We start from the raw sequence: 18,615 nt of genomic DNA, 5'->3' as shown, positions 1-18,615 counted from the left end.
AAATGTACAAACACTTCTTAACTGGAAATAACAAAAAGAGCAAAAAGAAAAATGCAAAAGAAAAAAATAAGAATAAACACTACAACAATTATTTCTAAACTAGACAGTATCACTGTATCACTGTCATCCCATTGTTCATCAATTTACTCTAGCAGGAGTCAGTAATGTCTCCATTCATCCCAGCCCTGAGATTTTAGCACCCTCTCCTAACTCATCTTGGTATTGGAGGCTCTTTGAGAGTCAGGGGAATGAGACCCATTACTGTTACTGTTTTTGGCATATCAAATACACCATGGGTAGCTTGCCAGGCTCTGCCATGCGAGTGGGATACTCTCAGTAGCTTGCAGGGCTCTCTGAGAGGTGTATGTGTGTATATATACATATATATATATATATATATATTTCCCTCTTTGATTTGTTGCCTATGGTTTGACCGCCATCAAATATGGTGTGGCAATTATGGAAAATGGGTAGGGAGTATCTTATGATGTGTGAGGAATATGTTCACTCATGCATGAGGCCTAGTCCAAGCATGTGGAAAGCGGCCTGGAGCATGGCAGTTGGGCAGTGTTCAGCTGCTGGGGCTGCTTGGGGCAAGGAGAGCTTTCACCCACCCCCCTCTGGGGCACCCAAAGTGAAAACAGCCTGGCGCAGAGTTCAGTGGCATGGTTATGGGGGCCTCATTTTATGCTCCCTTCCAGAAGAAGGGAGCCATAGACAGTAGACCTGCCAAATACTAAGAAAACTATTAGAAAACCCTTTTTTTCCTGCATGGCAACCTGTTCTTCGAATACAAACTAACAATATAGTACACATACGGTACACATTTAGAGTGTAAAAAGGCATTTAAAAATGTCTTAGACTGGGGCTGGAGCGATAGCACAGTGGGTAGGGCATTTGTCAACCCGAGTTTGATTCCCTGCATCCCATATGGCCCCCCTGAGCTCCGCCAGGAGTAATTCTTGAGTGTAGAACCAGGAGTAATCCCTGTGCACTGCCGGGTGTGACCCAAAAAGAAAAAAAAAATTAGACTACACAATAACATTAAAGTTTACTCTGTAGTGTAAAAAGGTATTTGTGATTAGCCTGAAAATTTTACTAGTGTAACAGAAAAGTATGCTTGACCTGCTGAAAGAATACAAATAGTATATCAACAAAACTGAAAGCATTAGTGTTAATCCAGGTATCACACTGCCATTGTAGGGGCCTTAAAAAAAAAACAGTAAGACAGAATCATGATATACAGGGACTGGAAAGATAGTACAGCAGGTACATGCCTTGTATGAGGCCTAGTGGGATTTGATCCCCAGCATCTCATATGGTACCCCGAGCACTGCAGGAAGTGATTCCTAAGCGTAGAACCAGGAGTTACCCCTGGACATTGCCAGGTGTAGCCCAAAAACAATAAAATCAGGACCACATGGCTTTCATAATTTCATATTTTCTAGCAGAGATCACCTTGCAGAGGAAAAAGTAATGCATTTAAAGAAAATTTATATTGGGGGTGACACGTAATAGCATAGATGGTTGAGGCACTTGGCCTTGCCTGTGGTCGACCTCAATTCCATCCCCTGCATTGCATATGGTCTCCTGTGCACTGCCAGGAGTTGACCCCTAAGCAAAGAGCCAGGAGTAAGACCCAAGTATTACTGGATATGGTCCAACGAGGCCACACCCAGCTGTTTTTATAAGGTTATTCCTGGTTCTGTGTTTGGGGGACCATGTGATCCTAGGGATCAAATTGAGGGTCAGACACATGCAAGGCAATGCCTTGCTCCCTGTGCTATCTCTTCTTTCCTCCCCCCTCATTACTTTTACCATTACAAAGAGTCATAACTTCCTTTACAAGGATTAAACTCAGATTCTTGCACATTTCACCCTACCACTCTCACTACTTCTGAAACTTAAACAAAGTATCATTCTTTCCACTGCAGGGGGCGGGATGGGGGTGGGGGTGGGTCCTACTTGTTACTTTTTCAAAGACTTTTTTTTTCCCTTCACAAAAACACTGGGCATGTACATATTAAGGGAAAAATACATTTTAAAAAATAAAAGGCTACTCCGCAAACATAATTACTTTTTATTTACTTAAAACATAAACTGGAGGGCAGCAGCTGTGGCTCAGCAAATATGCATATGTGATGTCCCAGGATGGCTCCCTTGTACACACACAAAAGATACAAAACTTAAAGAAAACAAAAACCTCCAGATAGCTCAGTAGCAGAGTACCTGTCTTACATGCCTGAAGCTTGATCCCCCGCACAGGTGTCACTGCCATTTGAGACCCCAGTATCATAACAGTGTAAGACCCCTAGCAGTATACTGAGTACCGCAAACAGTTTGTATATACACCCCACAACTAAGGAGTAGATTAACTGATCCCAGCAGCCCCTGGAAAGTCCCACAATATGAGTTCAGCCTCAGCGAGCACCACGGTTAAGTCTGCAAGCACCACAACCTGAAGAAAGCTGTAAGCTCGGCAATTAATAACGTGCACCTTTCACAGCAGGCCTGTGTGCGAGCCCTAGTGACTGCAACAACATCACAGCAAATGAGAGGGTAAAATTAGTCACACCAGCACTTCTGCGACTCCACTCCTCATCAGTCCCAAACCTCTAGGAGTGTAATGCATCTTTTAACCGAACTTCCTATCTGTAGAAAATTTTTTGTTTTTTCTTTTTGGGTCACACCTGGCGATGCACAGAGGTTCCTCCTGGCTCATGCACTCAGGAATCACTCCTGGCGTTGCTCAGGGGGCCATATGGGATGCTGGGAATCGAACCCGGGTCGGCCACGTGCAAGGCAAATGCCCTACCCACTGTGCTATAGCTCCAGCCCCCCGTGGAAAATTTTTAAGAAATAATTTACATAGATGTTCATTACTAATTTTTTTCCAAAAGAAATTCCATATGGGAATCTAAGCTACCAAATACTGCTAATTAACAAGATTGAAAAATTCTTAGTTTCCCAATTGCTTGAAGTATAATAGATCATTTCACTATGAAAACACACATAAATAATTCCATTCCCTCCTTTAAATCATTTTGGGAATCAAAGATTTTTAAGAACCATTACAATTACACCAGAGTAAATCAACTGCATTTCCAATCATGGTCTTTTTGTTTTGGTTTGCTTTCGGAACTGAATTTAGTTTCTATGAACTAGCAGATGGCCCAAATGCCATGAGCATGAGAGAAAAAGTGCAGGTACTAACTAATCTCCAGTTCTTAATACATAAGAACAGTATGTGGCTTAACTCTTTTTAGCATACTACATCAGAAGAGCCCAACCAAGAAATCAGTACCACAACAGTCACTGAACAAGACGTTAAGAACTCAAATACAGAAATGAGAAGGGCAAAGGAAGGAAATAAATGGAGGGAGTGAAGTATGACAACGCAAAGGGGTGTCACTTGGCAGAAAGGCCAGGACTCTCAAATAGAGGTATGTAACTAAATCACAGAGGAGCCAACAGCACGTAAGCATGAGACCCAAAGTAAAACAACCAAATTAAATGTGCCTGTCAGAGAGGCAAATTGGGGAGTGGGAGGGAACCTTCCAGTAATTCCCTTTAGCAACCTGGACTGACAAAGCTTGACAAGAAAAGGAAAAATACTTAACGGATCAAGCTCCATTATCGGAGAAGTAATATAAAGTTGATACAGGCCTGAGAGAGAAATCTGATAAATGCCACTCAGTGCTCTGCAATCTTCATAAATGGCAAAAACATAAACAAAAAAAATTAACTGGAAATATGTCACAATAAATTTGACTAAAGGGCCATATATATCTAATTAGACTATTACTGTCACTTATATAATACTCTAAAAATTGGGTAAACTTATCAAAAAGTTATTTAGTGATATACGTCAGGAATTTTCAGCTATAAACCAACATAAACAGTAGTTTTCAGAGTTCATGATAAAATACATAAAGAGGAAAGGGGCCCTTTTTCTATTAAATTTATCTGAACACAAACTTAACAATTAGACAAAAATTATATACATATGCTGAAATGGTATATGTGCATGTATATAGGCACACATGTGATTATAATTAGAAATACCATGTGGCTTCATATTCAAAAGCTTACTGGTGAAAAAAATTAAAAATAGCATACATAAAGGTCACTGATAGAGACAATGTTCATTGAAGAAGACAAGCATGCCACAAATGCAGATGATTTTCCTCAATCTGATAAAGAACCGTTCCTACCATAAGCACTGCTGGACGTAGTCTCCACCCCCAAGTGAGTTGGGTTGTGGCAGTTGGGCTGTGGCTCAGGACGCCCCAGAGCATTAGTGGGATGGGCCTCCCAGTCCCCGGCACAGCAAGGCTCAGGTTACTTAGCACTTAACGGCCAGCCAGGTTGGCCAAATATAGCTGGGAGCAGCCTCACCCCCAAAAGAAGAGATCTTGGAACAATCTGGAGATCAAATAATTTCCTGAACAAACTTTCATTATAGTGTACAAATATATATTGATGTTTAAAAATTCTACATATTACCCAAATAAAATTAAAGATGAATGAAATTCCTACTGCTAAATAAAGAACACATTACTAAATAAGGCTGTTACTCAAACTCTACTACAATAGTAAAATATTTGTGTATTCAGTGTTCTACTTGCACTTTTGTTTTAAAGAATTCAATCTTTCCCTTGGTCACGAAAATAAATTTCAGTAACATCTACATATTCCAACCAAAATATAAGAAAATGTTTTACTAAGTAAGGCTAGGAGATAGTATAGTAGTTAAGGCTGGCCTTGCAGACAGTCGACTTAGTTCAGCTCCTCACACCTACATGGTCTCCCCTGTGCACCACCAGGAGTAATCCCTGAGTGCTGAACCAGACTAAATCCTGGGCAATGCTGTGACCCCAAAACCAGAAAAGATAAGTTTTACTTAACGTAAGCTTTTTTTTTCTTGCTTAAAAATATTCCAGTTATTTGACTGATAAATCATTTTACTTCTTTGTGCCTCAGCTGTCTCATGTATACAGGGACAGAAATTCTATCTACTTCAGAAAATAACTGACAATTAAATAAATTTCAATTCTCAGTATTTCTTGCCTTTCCTCTCCCTGCCCCCAACAGTTGCTGCCGCGTTAACATAAGCTATTATGAGAAGTTACTTAAAATAGCCAGACTTGCTTTATCAGGACTATACATATTTGATAAAACACAATGATTCTGCTGAATATAGATTCCCAATGTCAGAACTAGGACAAGGGGCCAGAGGAAAGGCTCAAAAGACTTTGAGGGCCACGCAATCCAGGAGTTCAATCGCCAACATCACATGGTCATCTAAGTATTGTTGGGTTTGTTCCCTGGCCTGAAAAAACAAAAACAAAACTGAGATGAAACAAAAGTGGGAGCTTAAGATAGTCAGGAAGAAGAAACTTAGTTTCAGTAGCAATGGTCTTCTCAGACCACAACTTTTATTTTATTAAAAAATTTTTTCAGTTCTTAGATTACACCTGGTAGTGTTCAGGATCTACTCTAAGTGCAGTGCTTGGAGTCACTTCTGTTGGCAACTGAGGGACATAAAATGCTGGGGATTAAACTTGAAAATTCCACACCTGACACATATGCTTAATCATTCGACTGTATCTTCAGTCCAAGAACAGAAAATTAAACATCTCTGCCCCCAACAACTAAAACCATCTTCTCAAGAAAAAAAAAATAATCATTCCAATAAGATTTAAATATTTTAAAGATTCAGTAAAATAAAGCACGGCCCCTGCTTTAAAGATTCCAATTTGGGAGAAGAAGTACAAACACACACAATTATAATACAGAGAAACTATGATAAAGAATAGACAGTTTAATTAAAAAAAGAGGGCTATATCATTAAATTCACATATTATAGAAAAGCCTCATCAAAAATGTTGTCATTCGATACATTCTAACATACAGGAAACAGAAACAAAGAAATAGTTTTATATGAAGGAACACAGGAGCTGGGGTGCCTAGCATGTGTTAAAAACCGGAGCTCAATCCCCAGAACCACATGGCCCCTCTGAGCACTGCTGGGAATAGGCCCTGGGCATTCAAGCTAAAAAGAAAGAAAAGTGAAAAGAGAAAACTGAAGCAAAAGCACAACACTCAGGGAAGATAAACTATAAAAACAGACTATAGGCTTGCTCTTCAAGAACTGCATCTTGACTGCTTGTGTCAATGTATCTTTGCTTATCTCCACTCTGGAGAATCTGGTGTTCTCCCTTGAGCACCATTCTGCCGCTTCTCTCCTCTCGTCTTCCTAAGCAAGTTACTTACACACACACACACACACGCACACACACACACATCAGAACATATTATGAAGTCCCAAGGCTACAAAGAAATGAGATATGACTGCCAATGAATCAGATTATAGATTAGGACCCATCTCATGAAAACCTTAGCTTGAATTTTATTCTTCATGGAATGGGCATTTTACATTTGCTTAGTATTATGATTGGCACCATGTCAAAGTCTTATTTGGTTTGGCTCTGTTCTGGTAGGGGGTATACCTGGCAATGCTCAGGAGTTACTCCTGATGGGCTCAGGTATTACTCCTGGCAGTATTCAGGGGACCATATGAAATGCCAGAGACTGAACCTGGGTTGGCTGCATGCAAGGCAAGCGCCAAACATTCCTCCTCCCCCTACTGCTGTAATCTTTGTAGCTCCATCCAGGGTCTTATTTAATCCTCACAACTCTATGAGATACTATCATCAATTAAACTGAAGTCATAAATAGAATATAGTGGAGCTGGAATTTGAACCTGTGGTGTTCAAACCAGAATCTGAATTCAACAATGTACCATCTTTCCCAGTCTTTAAAGGGGGGGGGGGGGGGGGGGGAAGCTGTGCTCTGAAACAGTGAGACAGCTATCTGTGCTTTGAAACAGTAATTAATAGTCTAATGATGATACCTAAAACTGGAGAAGAGAATGAAAGACAAAAAGAAAGCTTCATGAGGAGAAAAAGAACAAAATCGGTGGATTTTCCTGTGGAAAGAAACTAAGTCACACTGACATCAGATCTGACCAAAAGAGGATATGGAAGACAGGACAGGAATAAAATGGACAGAGACTGATGACTGGACACGGGAGGTCAGAGAAAGATAAACTAAGAATGATTCAAAGCTTCAAAAGTGACTTTGTGGGGATAGAGAGAAATATCACCTATACCTATAGGGTTTTAGGTGAGGCATAAGAAGTGTAGAAAGGAGAAATAAGGTTCAATACCTAATCTGATTTATTGGAAGTACCTACCAAAACATTCAATGAGGAAGCTCTTATTCACAGATGGAAATAGGAGTGAAGAGCTAAGAGCAAGATTTGGAAGAAAAGACATCCAGAAATCTCATCCAAAGTGAGTGGCTGACAGACAATGCTGTCAGATCGAATAAATTCTGATTGTAAGACTTGATTTATCAACAAGGGTATCATGAACATTGCCTAATGAGAGTTCTAGCTCAGATGTGATGAAAAGGTATGGAAAATGGTTAACAGCTACTCATGTGACTAATCAAGAATAAAAGACACAATGCAAACAGCAAAAATTCAGAAATTATAATCTAGTTATCTCAATTGTTAATTTTAGCTAATAATTCCTGTGCACTTCCAGCAGGTAAAAAATCTATCAGTAAAGACAGCTAAGGGGACCAGAGCGATAATACACGGGTAAGGCAGTTAGTTGTGTTGCAAGAGGCTTACTCAGGTTTGATCCCCACCACTGCAATTGGTATCCCAAGCACACCAGGAGTTGGTATTCCTTAGCACAGAGTCAGGAGAAAGTGGGAGTTGTCCCCAAATAAAAATAAAGACAACTGAGGAGCAGTCACAAAGATAGGTGATTAGTATAAAGTGAAGGAAGATTAGTATAAACTGAAGGAAGACGGGGTCACAAACACTTCAAAATGACAAGGTTAGCAGGCTGTTGCATCAGCCTATAACCACAATGAGTCTACTATTGAGTTCAGTAAAGAGTTAAGTAGCACTGTAGCACTGTCCTCCTGTTGTTCATCGATTTGCTTAGTTAGACATAAAAGTTCATGATTTTTTTTTAAATGCTGAAAACTGAATTTTCAGTTTGAAGTACTATGAAGTACGCATGAAGTACTATGATCAACTGCTACATTACTCTTCGGGTCTACAGTCCATGTATTACATCTTCCACTGTAGTGAGAGGCAGCATCTATATTCAACATGGCTCCTTTCCAAGAAGTCTAACAATGAAGATTACAAAACAATAAAGGAAAATTTGTTTCTGGTTTGGGGGCCACACCCTTTGGTGCGGGGAGCTAATCCCAGCTCAGTGCTCATTCACAATGATGCTGCAGAAATCATGCAGTGTAAAGGATCAAACTTTTGAGAAATCTCTCATGTGGGGAGAAGAAAAATCTGTTGACAACCAACAAAGCAAAATATATAATAGGATTATACGTTAAAATAATGAAAAAGAGATAAAAACACAGAGAAGTGTAAAGATTCTCTGAAAGTCAGGGAATTGAGTGCACAAATAAAAAGACCCACTTTATTGGGCCAGATGATAGCAAAGCAGATAGGGCATTTCCCTTTCACACAATCGACCCCTGGCAAACAAGGTAGTCCCCCAAGCACCTCCTGGATTAATCCCTGAGTGCAGTCAGAAGTAACTCCATGGCACTGTCAAATGTGGCCCCCAAACAAATGAAGGGGGAGGGAGAAAGATCCACTTTGCAAAGGAAACAGTCACTTCTTAACAGTAGAAAATCAAAAGTTCAAAGAATATCTGCCATGAAGGTGATTCGGGGGAAAAAGTAAGATGAAATTAGATAATCTATATCTGTTCCAAAAGTTTTCAGGAAGAATTAAATATTAGCACTTGAAAATAGTAATAAAAACAGCTACTGTTTTAAAGTTGTCACATTTTTTACTACTTTGTTACCTGGTAATAACTGATACAGAACAAATACCTAAAGAAAAATCAAAGATTTTGTCTTACATTACTAAATAAAAAATGCTGTTTTTGTTGTTGAGGCCATACCATGCAGAGCTCTGGGATTAATTCTGGCTCTGTGCTCAGGAATCACTTTCAGTGACGCTTGGGGACCATATGTGATGTCAGGGATTGAACCCCGGTCAGCTGCAAGCAAGGCAAGTGTCTTAGTTATTGTAAGCATTTCTCAATTTAGAGAGAATCTCAAGCTATATTCATATAGCTCATGTGTATTTTCTTGTTTTGGAGGATGAGAAAAGGGTTTGGAGCTCAGCATGAAGTGCTCAAAGGCTTCTCCCAGTTCAGTGCTCGAATGATACTTCAAGGACCATGTGGTATGAGATATTGAAACTGGGTCTCCAAAAGCAAAGCATAAGATCAACCGTTGAGCTATTTCCCTGGCCCAGAATATATACTTTCAAAGTATCCTTTGAGACTAGATGTGTAAAATATTCCAAAGGGCAATTACAGAATACATTTCCTACTTCCCCATTTTGAATTAGGACCAAGAGATATCAAGAAGGCAATCAAAATTTGGTAGTTTCTTCAAAAAAATTGATATACGCGTCTTCTGAAAAGTAAGATTTAATATCTCCAGCACACGATCATACTAATTATGAACATTTAAAAAGTTATTTCCCCTGAGCATTATCTAAACTTTTAAAATTTAAATGACTTATTACTCCCTCAATACCTAAAGTAATTATCACTAATTAACAAGCAAGTCATCTTTTCTTTTGAAGTGTCCTACAAATTAACTTACGACATCCTCTAATATTCAAAAGAAAAGTCTAGTTTTTAAGGGGCCTGGGATAAAGCTCAAGTGGTGCAATAGCACAGCGGGTAGGGGTCTGGGATAACGCTCAAGGCCCTGCAACATTGTGCTGGCTTCTATTTTTAAAAATTAGGGAAAAAGGGGGAAAAGTCAAGGCCAAGACAGCTCAAAGGGCTAAGGCACATGCTGCAGCCCCAGGTTCTAGCTCCAGCACTTCAAAGTCTCCTGAGCACTGTGACAGTCATGCCCCATCATTGCCACGTCCTACCACACACACACACACACACACAGACTCACACTCTCTCTCTCTCTCTCTCTCTCTCTCTCTCTCTCTCTCTCCCCACCCCCAGTTCTTGAGGAAAAAAAGCTTTAAACATTTTCAAAGCTGTCATTATAATTAATGCTAAAGCTCTGGGGGCTGGAGAGACAGTAGGTTGAAAGGGTGCTTGCATGCAACGCAGCCAACAATGGGGTCCAACACTGGCATCCAATATGGTCTCCCATGCACCACCAGGAGTAATACCTGAGATACCTGAGTGTAGAGCCAGAAGACCCCCTGAGCACTACCAGGTGTGGCCCCAAAACCAGATATATGTGTATATACATATATATGTAATCTCAATTACATATGTAATTTCTGTTTGAATGACTGGATTACACTCTGGTACCTTACGGGTTTAGTAACAACTTCATACAATAGTGGAGACATCAAATCTTTGATGCACTGTTAAGTGCTAATGCTACTGTGGCGATGCTTTTTTGCAAAGTTCTTAACAATTACTTTTTCTCTGTGATCAAACTGAAGTTCATATTTAATTTGTAGATTCACTCACTTATTGGTCCACCTTGGTCCAGCCAATCAGGTAAAAGAAATTCTTATAGTTTTGCCTTTTTGGTTTGTTTTTTCAAAAAAACATATTATTTTAATAAACCCATAAATATTTATTGATCATCAAAAAAATTACATATTGAGATTACATATATGTATATATATGTGTGTGTGTGTGTGTGTGTGTGTGTGTGTGTGTATATCTGGCGCCGTGTAATCTCATCAACGGCCAAGACTCAGAGACTATAAAAACCAGCTCCCGGAAGAGAACAGTGCAGTCTCCTGTCCCTGCGCCTGGCTGTCCTCGCCGGGGCCCCTTGGAGGGGAGCAGGTTGAGCTTTCCTCCCTGCCCCAACCAGGGCTCTGGCAGCTGAAGACCTCCAGGAACCAGTCACCACCATGCTGAGACCACTCTCCGCACACCTGAAGGTGCCGGCAGAGGAACAAAGGCAAGCGGTTCCCGCCCGGGGCTGAGATCTCCAAGCCTACTCGGATTGGGGCTGAGCATCCTCCACGGAGATCCTCCGAATTCCAATAGGCGGGGGTCACACCCACCAACTGGCCCCCTGGCGCCGTGTAATCCCATCAACGGCCAAGACTCAGAGACCATAAAACCCAGCTCCCAGAACCATCTTATTATACATTTTATTATGACATCTTATTATCTCATTCCTACTTTGGACAAACTGGCAGGCTACCGAATGTAACCTGCCCACACGGCAGAGTCTGGCAAACTCCCCATGGCGTACCCAATATACCAAATACCAGTAACAATGATGGGTCTCATTCTCCTAAAGAGTCTTGAATATAGCACTTTCTTAAAAATCTCAGGGCTAGGATGAAGGAGACGTTACTGGGGCCTGCTCGAGGCAATCGACGAATAACAGGATGATCGTGATTCGTGATTTGTAATCTCAATATCAAATAGATCAAATAAAATTTTAAAAATTAAATATACAGGGGGCTGGAGCAATAGCACAGAGGGTAGGGCATTTGCCTTGCACACGGCCAACCGGGTTGCATCCCATATGGTCCCCTGAGCACTACCAGGAGTGATCCCTGAGTGCAGAGCCAGAAGTAACCCCTGAGCATTGCCAGGTGTGCCCCAAAAAGCAAAATATATATATATAATTTACACAGCAGTTTTTTTTCTTGTGCCAATGAATCACTAATAGTTAATACTAAGTACCAAGTTCCAGTTCAAATCCTACCTCTTCCATAATGACTACTAATAAGCCTAAAGTGTTTACTCCTACTTTGAACTCTTCATTGAAATTGCTAAATATAAAATTAAGATCCTGGGGGTCTGGTGCCGCCAGCAGGTCAATCTGTACCTATGAGGCAAGTGCATCAGCAGCCTGATGGCGCCTTCAGCCTTGCAGATACCCCAAAATTGCTGCTGTGCCTTTGGTCAGACCCCAAAAACTTGGGGCAAAGTTTACCAAGAAAGTAAACGGCCAAAAGTTAGGTATGTGGGAAACACACCCACAAACCACCTCCGACTCAGCTATATAACTGGAGGCATAGCCTCTCTGGTTCCTGATTGAACTGCTTCATGGCCGTGATCCCAGAGACTCAGAAACAAATCTCGAAACCCAGCGGCTTTTAGCAGAAATGCGTCCGGTCCCTGCAGTAGGTTACCAATGCTGGGCCAACCCAGGTGGGAATAGGTTTTGTGCCTTGGCCTGTTCCCCCTGGCGGCCCAGTGGCTGCCATCCTCCAGAGGCCACTGGACAGTCTTGTTTGGGCCCGCAGTGTCGAAACTTGTTGGGCCTCACAGGATGGGGGCGGAGCCGGTCCTGTCCTCCCCACCCCAACAAGACCCCAAGTCATCACCCACGAACGGCCTCTCTGGCTCCTGATCAAGCTGCTTAACGGCCATGATCCCAGAGATTCAGGAGCAAATCTCGGAACCCAGCAGGTTTTGGCAGAAATCCCTCCAGATTTAAGTGTTAAAATCTCGGAATTTCAAAATCGCGCAGCCACTACTGCAGCCATGCAACATCATATGTTATTCATAACCAGCAATAGAAAACAAATTGTCTACTGTGATCTGAGTGTTGGGATAAAATCTCAAATAATAATGGTGGGTCTGGTGTAAAAGTGCTGAATGTGATCAAAGCAGAGAGAGAGTAATGTGGAAATCATCTGTCCCACAGGTAGGGGGAGGGTGTGGGATGGGGGTATACTGGGGTTGTTGGGGATGGAGACTGGGCACTTGTGAAGGTACGGGTGTTTCATTGTATGACCGAGACTTAGACCCAAAAGTTTTGTAACTGCTCTCACGGTGATTCAATAAATAAAATTATAAAAAATGATCACGATCATCCTGTTATTTGTCGATTGCTTCGAGCAGGCCCCAGTAACGTCTCCTTCGTCCTAGCCCTGAGATTTTTAAGAAAGTGCCATATTCAAGACTCTTTAGGAGAATGAGACCCATCATTGTTACTGGTATTTGGCATATTGGGTATGCCATGGGGAGTTTGCCAGACTCTGCCGTGTGAGCAGGTTACATTCGGTAGCCTGCCAGTTTGTCCAAAGTAGGAATGAGATAATAAAATGTGGTGCAGCCGCGAATGAAAAAATGAAAAAAAATATATAATAAAAAATAAAAAATAAATAAATAAAAATAAAATTAAGGTTCTAGGTCTGATGCCCATAACTGAAAAATAAAGTTATCTTATTGAACTTAAAGTTTTCCATGCAAGCAGTCACACATTTGATCCCACAGACTTCCCTAAGCACCACTTGAGCAAATCCCTCCTTATGAGCAGGTAGTGGCCCCTGAGAACCCACAGGTATAGGCACCAAACCAAAAGTAAACAAATAAAAACAGCTATAGCATACGATTTGGAACTTCTAGCATATGAGCAAGGAAAAGTCCAGATACACGTTGGGAGAAAAATTAATATGCAGTATACAGTAGGGTCTCATCGAATTTTTGAAGAACAGTGTTCCTGGGATGGTAAGGAGATCAAGCTGTTTTCTTGTGCCCTGTTGGCTTGGTGCTTGAATGTTTAAAAGCCAATTCAATTTACTACATTTTCAATTAAAAGAGAACAAAAAATATAGCAAATGTGTTAGTTATAAATGATATGTTGCCTTTTGAGGTCTCTTCAACTGTCTTGGACACTTAAATTTTAAATCTGTCTTGAATACTTAAATCTTATGTTATTCATTACCTTATTAATGTACACTCTATTAAATCTCCTCTATCTTACATCCCCTGCCATTGAAGATAGGATTTAATAAAAGACTAGGTTTAGATGGTAGCAGGGAATGTACAGTACATGTATGTTCCATGTCCTGCCACCATCTGAACCTAGTATTAGCATTAAATGCTATCTTCGGTAAGAACAGGATTTTAATTATGTCAAAAGATCAAATATCTGCTTTTGCTTTTTTCTTTTGGGGAGGAGTGCTGGGGGTGAGGGGGGAGCATATACACACACACAGAAGTACTGGGGCTCCTGCAAGCAAAACCTGCACTCCAGCTCCCTGAGCTATCTCCCCAGTCCTCAAACCTCAGTTTTAATTAGGACAATTAAGTATGCTGAGTTTCCTAGCATTTTAAACTCAGTCAAGGTGAACAGTAGCCCCACCCACATGGTCCCCACCCTCCTCCTAAGGTTCGTTTTAAGAATCCCAGGATGTGAGATGATGCATCATAACTAAACCTTAATGGTAACGTTTGATTTATAAATCAAGCACAGTAAGAATTTAACAGTAATACAATACAGCAATGTTCTACGATGAAAGTTACCCATGTAGGGGCTGGAGCAATAGCACAGAGGGTACAGTGTTTGCCTTGCACTCGGACGGTCCGGGTTCAATCCCTGGCATCCCATATGGTCCCCCCAATTACTCAGGAGTAATTCCTGAGTGCAGAGCCAGGAGTAACCCCTGAGCATTGCTGGGTGTGACCCAAAAACAACAACAAAAAAAAATGTTAGCTGTACGGTATTTCTAATTATACATAGTTTCATACCATGGTTGACAGATAATGGGTAAGAGTAAATCAAGGAAAGGGAAACCCCAATTACGGGTCCCCACTGTAACTGCTGATGATTTCTGGTAAGAAAGCAGAACTCTTAGCTTTGGGGCCACACCTGGCTGTGCTTGGGGTTTTCTCCTGAAGGTACTGGGTTACCATGAGGAAGAACCCAGACATCCCATATGCACTGCATGCACTCAGCCCAGTCTAAGAAAGTACATATTTCCTTGAACTCTCAAGTTCGGTCGGTATGAATTAGCAAATAGTTTAAAGGCATTCAGCCCTACTTACTCTAGATAAACTATACCTTCATACACTATATTAACATAAAAAGGCATACCAAAATGATTAGATTGTTGTAGTGTTTTTCTATCTGACCAGTTTTTCTCAAAAGGTACTATTGTTTGGTTAAAGGGATAAATTTCAATGTGCTAGAATTACCCTGATCACTAAAAAAATTAGCATTCATAACCCATGGGCATGTCAATATCATGCCCATGTCAGTATCAAAACCAAATCACTGTAATGACTAAACTACTAAGCCCTGGTCCAAAATGACCAAAAAGAAAGATCCTCAAGTGGGAGAAATATAACACCCAGCTAAGAAGTTCTGCTCATTTCAGCTGTTTCCACATTAGTTTATAAAAGGAGGCCCACCACTTCCTTTTTTTTGGGGTAGGGGAGGCGCTATTGGAAATCTACTGTAAGTGAACAAGTAGTGACCCCCAATTGCTCCCTAAAGCTACCTGTCTCAACATCATTCCAGTGGGTAATGCCCACTTTGGGAAACATGGCTTAATATGAAAAGTAGACAAAATTATTGAGTATATGTTACACACTTGTAATCATGAGGGCAAGAGCAATAGTTCAGTGGGTCGAGTGTATGCCTTGCATGTGGCAAACCCAAATTCGATACCAGGCACCCCCATATGGTCCCCCACGCACCACCAGTTGTGATCCCTGAACCAGGAGTAAGCCCTGGGTACTGCTGGGTGTGGTCCTGAAACAAAAACAGTTGTAATCACAAGCAGATAAATGACTGCTAGCAGTCACAACTCATGGATTATCAAGTCATTGCACTTCATTACATAAAGCTGTCAACAAACATCAAGACAAAAATTAAACAAACATCAATCTTTCTTTTCTCTTTTGGAAGAGGGCAAACCCTATGGTGCTTACTTCTCTGTCTATGTAATTAGTTAGGACTCACTCCTAGTGGTATCTGGGTGACCATTAGAGGGTGCTGGGGATCAAATCCGAGTCAGTCATATGCAAGGCAAACAGGCTGTACTATCACTCATGCCAAAACAAATCATTTTTAACCTTTTTAATTCTTTTAGGATGATTCTGTTGGAATGCTTTTAACTCCACAGATTACTTTCCATTTTACTACATTCATCTCAGAAATAAAAGACATGGTAAAGGTAAAGGTAAAGGCCCTCCCGTTGATCGTCGATTTGCTCGAGCGGGCCCAGTAACGTCTCCATTGGAGACTTTGTTGTTACTGTGTCTGGCATATCGAATACTCTCGGTAGCTTGCCGGGCTCTCCGAGAGGGGCGGAGGAATCGAACTCGGGTCGGCCATGTTGGCCGCTTGTAAGGCAAACGCCCTACCGCTGTGCTATCGCTATGTGCGTTAAAAGACATGAATGACCATTTAATAAAAATTTCACATCTGCACAAGGTACACTCGATTACTAGCCAGGATCCTTGAACCAGAGACTATAATCAGGGGTGCCTACCCTCGGGAGAACACTAGCTCAAAGGAACACAGTAACTAGTCAAAGGAGTTCCAATCACAGTGAATTTTCCTTATGCTAATGTGAGATCTAAAATAAATCAATGCAAGAAACAGCTTTTTGGCATTTCTATATTTTTATTCTAAAATGATTTTAAGAAAATTGAGAAACATCCACAACACTACCCAGATTAAAGTTAACATGTAAAGGGTTTTTTAAATGTAAGATTTTTGACAGGCATCCCCATATGCCCATCCTCTATCACCTTATCTTCCTCCCACTTAAGCTTTAAGCAAATGTTCATGTAAATAAGCAAAAGTGGGGCAAGCTTCCAGGAATCATCCCAGTATTAAAAAATAAATTAAAATAAAATAATCAAGAGAAAAATGAACCTGTCTTTCATTCCTTTTCAATTTCTCAAAATAGGTAGGATAATTCCGACCTCATTTAGAAGAGAAAAATCTATAATCTATGTAACTTCTATTTTTTGGGGGGGTGCTTCACTATATTCTCTAACCTGACCTTTCACTGAGGTAAGAATTCAGAATATAAACTAAAATTTAAAAACAAAACATAGATTACACAAACACTGAGCATCAACACATATAACTTGGAAGCACACTCGCAAATATTTCTTCATATTTGCCTTTTCAATCATGTAAATATTTCATTTAATAATAATATATGAAATTATAATAATCTCAAGGTTGGAAAATAAGACATTATGCCTGGCTCTATATTTCTAGCATTGTTCTCAGACTGCTTTAATAAAATAATTATTTAACAAATAAATCAATAAATTTAATAAATTCTATTGCCTTATTCAACCTATCAAAATAGTAATACTAATCAAGACACAATTTGAAAAGAACAATTGTTTCAAGTCAACTCCCATTTGATAAGATCAGTAAAACATCAATTTAAACACACACACAGAATATGTTCGCAAACACATATGAAATGTTCAAGGAGATCAAACATCAAATATACCTGGACCTATTCAAATAACGGAGAATGCTTTCATATGCTTTTAAATCACTGTGGGATAAAATATAGCTCATTGTATATTAAATATTCCATTTAAATTTGTAAACCTATTGTGTATTGCTATGTCATGTAGGGTAATATATTTTGTGTATAGTAAGAGAAATCACAATATGGCTATCAGAAAATTAACCATAATGACAAAAAAATTGTTCCATATATTTAAAATATTTTCTAAAAAATACCTTTATGTTATATACTTTCAGAAAAATGGAGCTTGCTTGAGATTTCAGTTTCCTAAATTAATTCTGCCAATAGTGTAGGTCAAGAATATTCTGCCTTAACCCCACAGTGGACACTATTATTTAAGACATCTTTCAGCAAAGCTAGATTTTATTATTTGTCACTGATTAAAGGAACTCTATTCACAGGTGCCTTGTTTTATATCTAAAAGAAGGGGCAGGGGAGAGAATGAGCTGGACTGCCAGGCTAACGAAACTGGTAAATTTCAACAACTCTTGAAAATTAAAATTCAAAACAATGATAGAATCACTCTCATTTTGCCATTAGGTCATTCACCAAGACCTAAGTGAGTAGGTTTCACCGGGCCTATGTAAGTCCATGATCATGGTCAGCCTATAATGGCTCCAATTTAAAAAAAAATGAACCACCGTCAAATAACGACAATAATGTGCATAGAACAATAGACTTTTTTTTTTGTATGGGCTCAAGTACCCTTGATCTTAAAGAAAAGAATTCAGAACTCGGATGCTTTTATTCAAAATAGAAGTGAAAATATAACCTGCTCTGAAATACTAAGAGGATCGATCCTTGGGTTGAGTATCTTTGCGGAACAGCTGGTCTAGACGATACACTTGCAAGTGAACTCTAAACGTGATGGGTACAATGTTGTCTTCCTCCAGAAAACCAGGCAACCACTACTTTCACTAACTAGCCCGCCGGCAAAGGAGCCCCTTGACATCTTTCAAAGGCTATCTGATGAGATTTGCATGCAAACATGGATTCAACTCCCACCACACCCCCAATTTCCAGGGGGCTAAAGGTGCCCGCCGTTCGCACGCCAAATGCAGGGGGGAGTGGGAGCGGAAGGGGGGGGCGGGGGTACCAGCGCAGTTGGCGGGGAGAGCCGCGTCCGGGTACAATGGGGAGGAGAGGTCTGTCCCCTGCCCTGGCCGCCGGTCCCAGAGCGGCGAACAGGGCAGGCTCCGAGGCGGGACTCAGCCAGGGGGTGGGGGGGGGGACCCGGGAAGGAGCGGGCTCCCGGGTGGAGGGGGGGACGCCGCCGCCCCCGAGGGACAGCTGCCCCT

At 40.7% G+C, this 18,615-nt stretch overlaps 1 protein-coding gene across 2 annotated transcripts in view; it reads right to left on the bottom strand.

The window, feature by feature from the left end:
* ZNF292 (zinc finger protein 292) overlaps positions 1-18,615 on the bottom strand; it is a 105,347-nt gene that overhangs the window by 85,829 nt on the left and 903 nt on the right. The gene's annotated exons all lie outside the window — the stretch shown is intronic.

The sequence above is a fragment of the Sorex fumeus genome, unplaced genomic scaffold (assembly GCF_029834395.1).
Source record: "Sorex fumeus unplaced genomic scaffold, SorFum_2.1 ptg000054l, whole genome shotgun sequence".
Classification (NCBI taxonomy): Eukaryota; Metazoa; Chordata; class Mammalia; order Eulipotyphla; family Soricidae; genus Sorex; species Sorex fumeus.
Note: the sequence above shows the minus strand (reverse complement) of the source record. Positions and strands in the feature narration are given on the sequence as shown.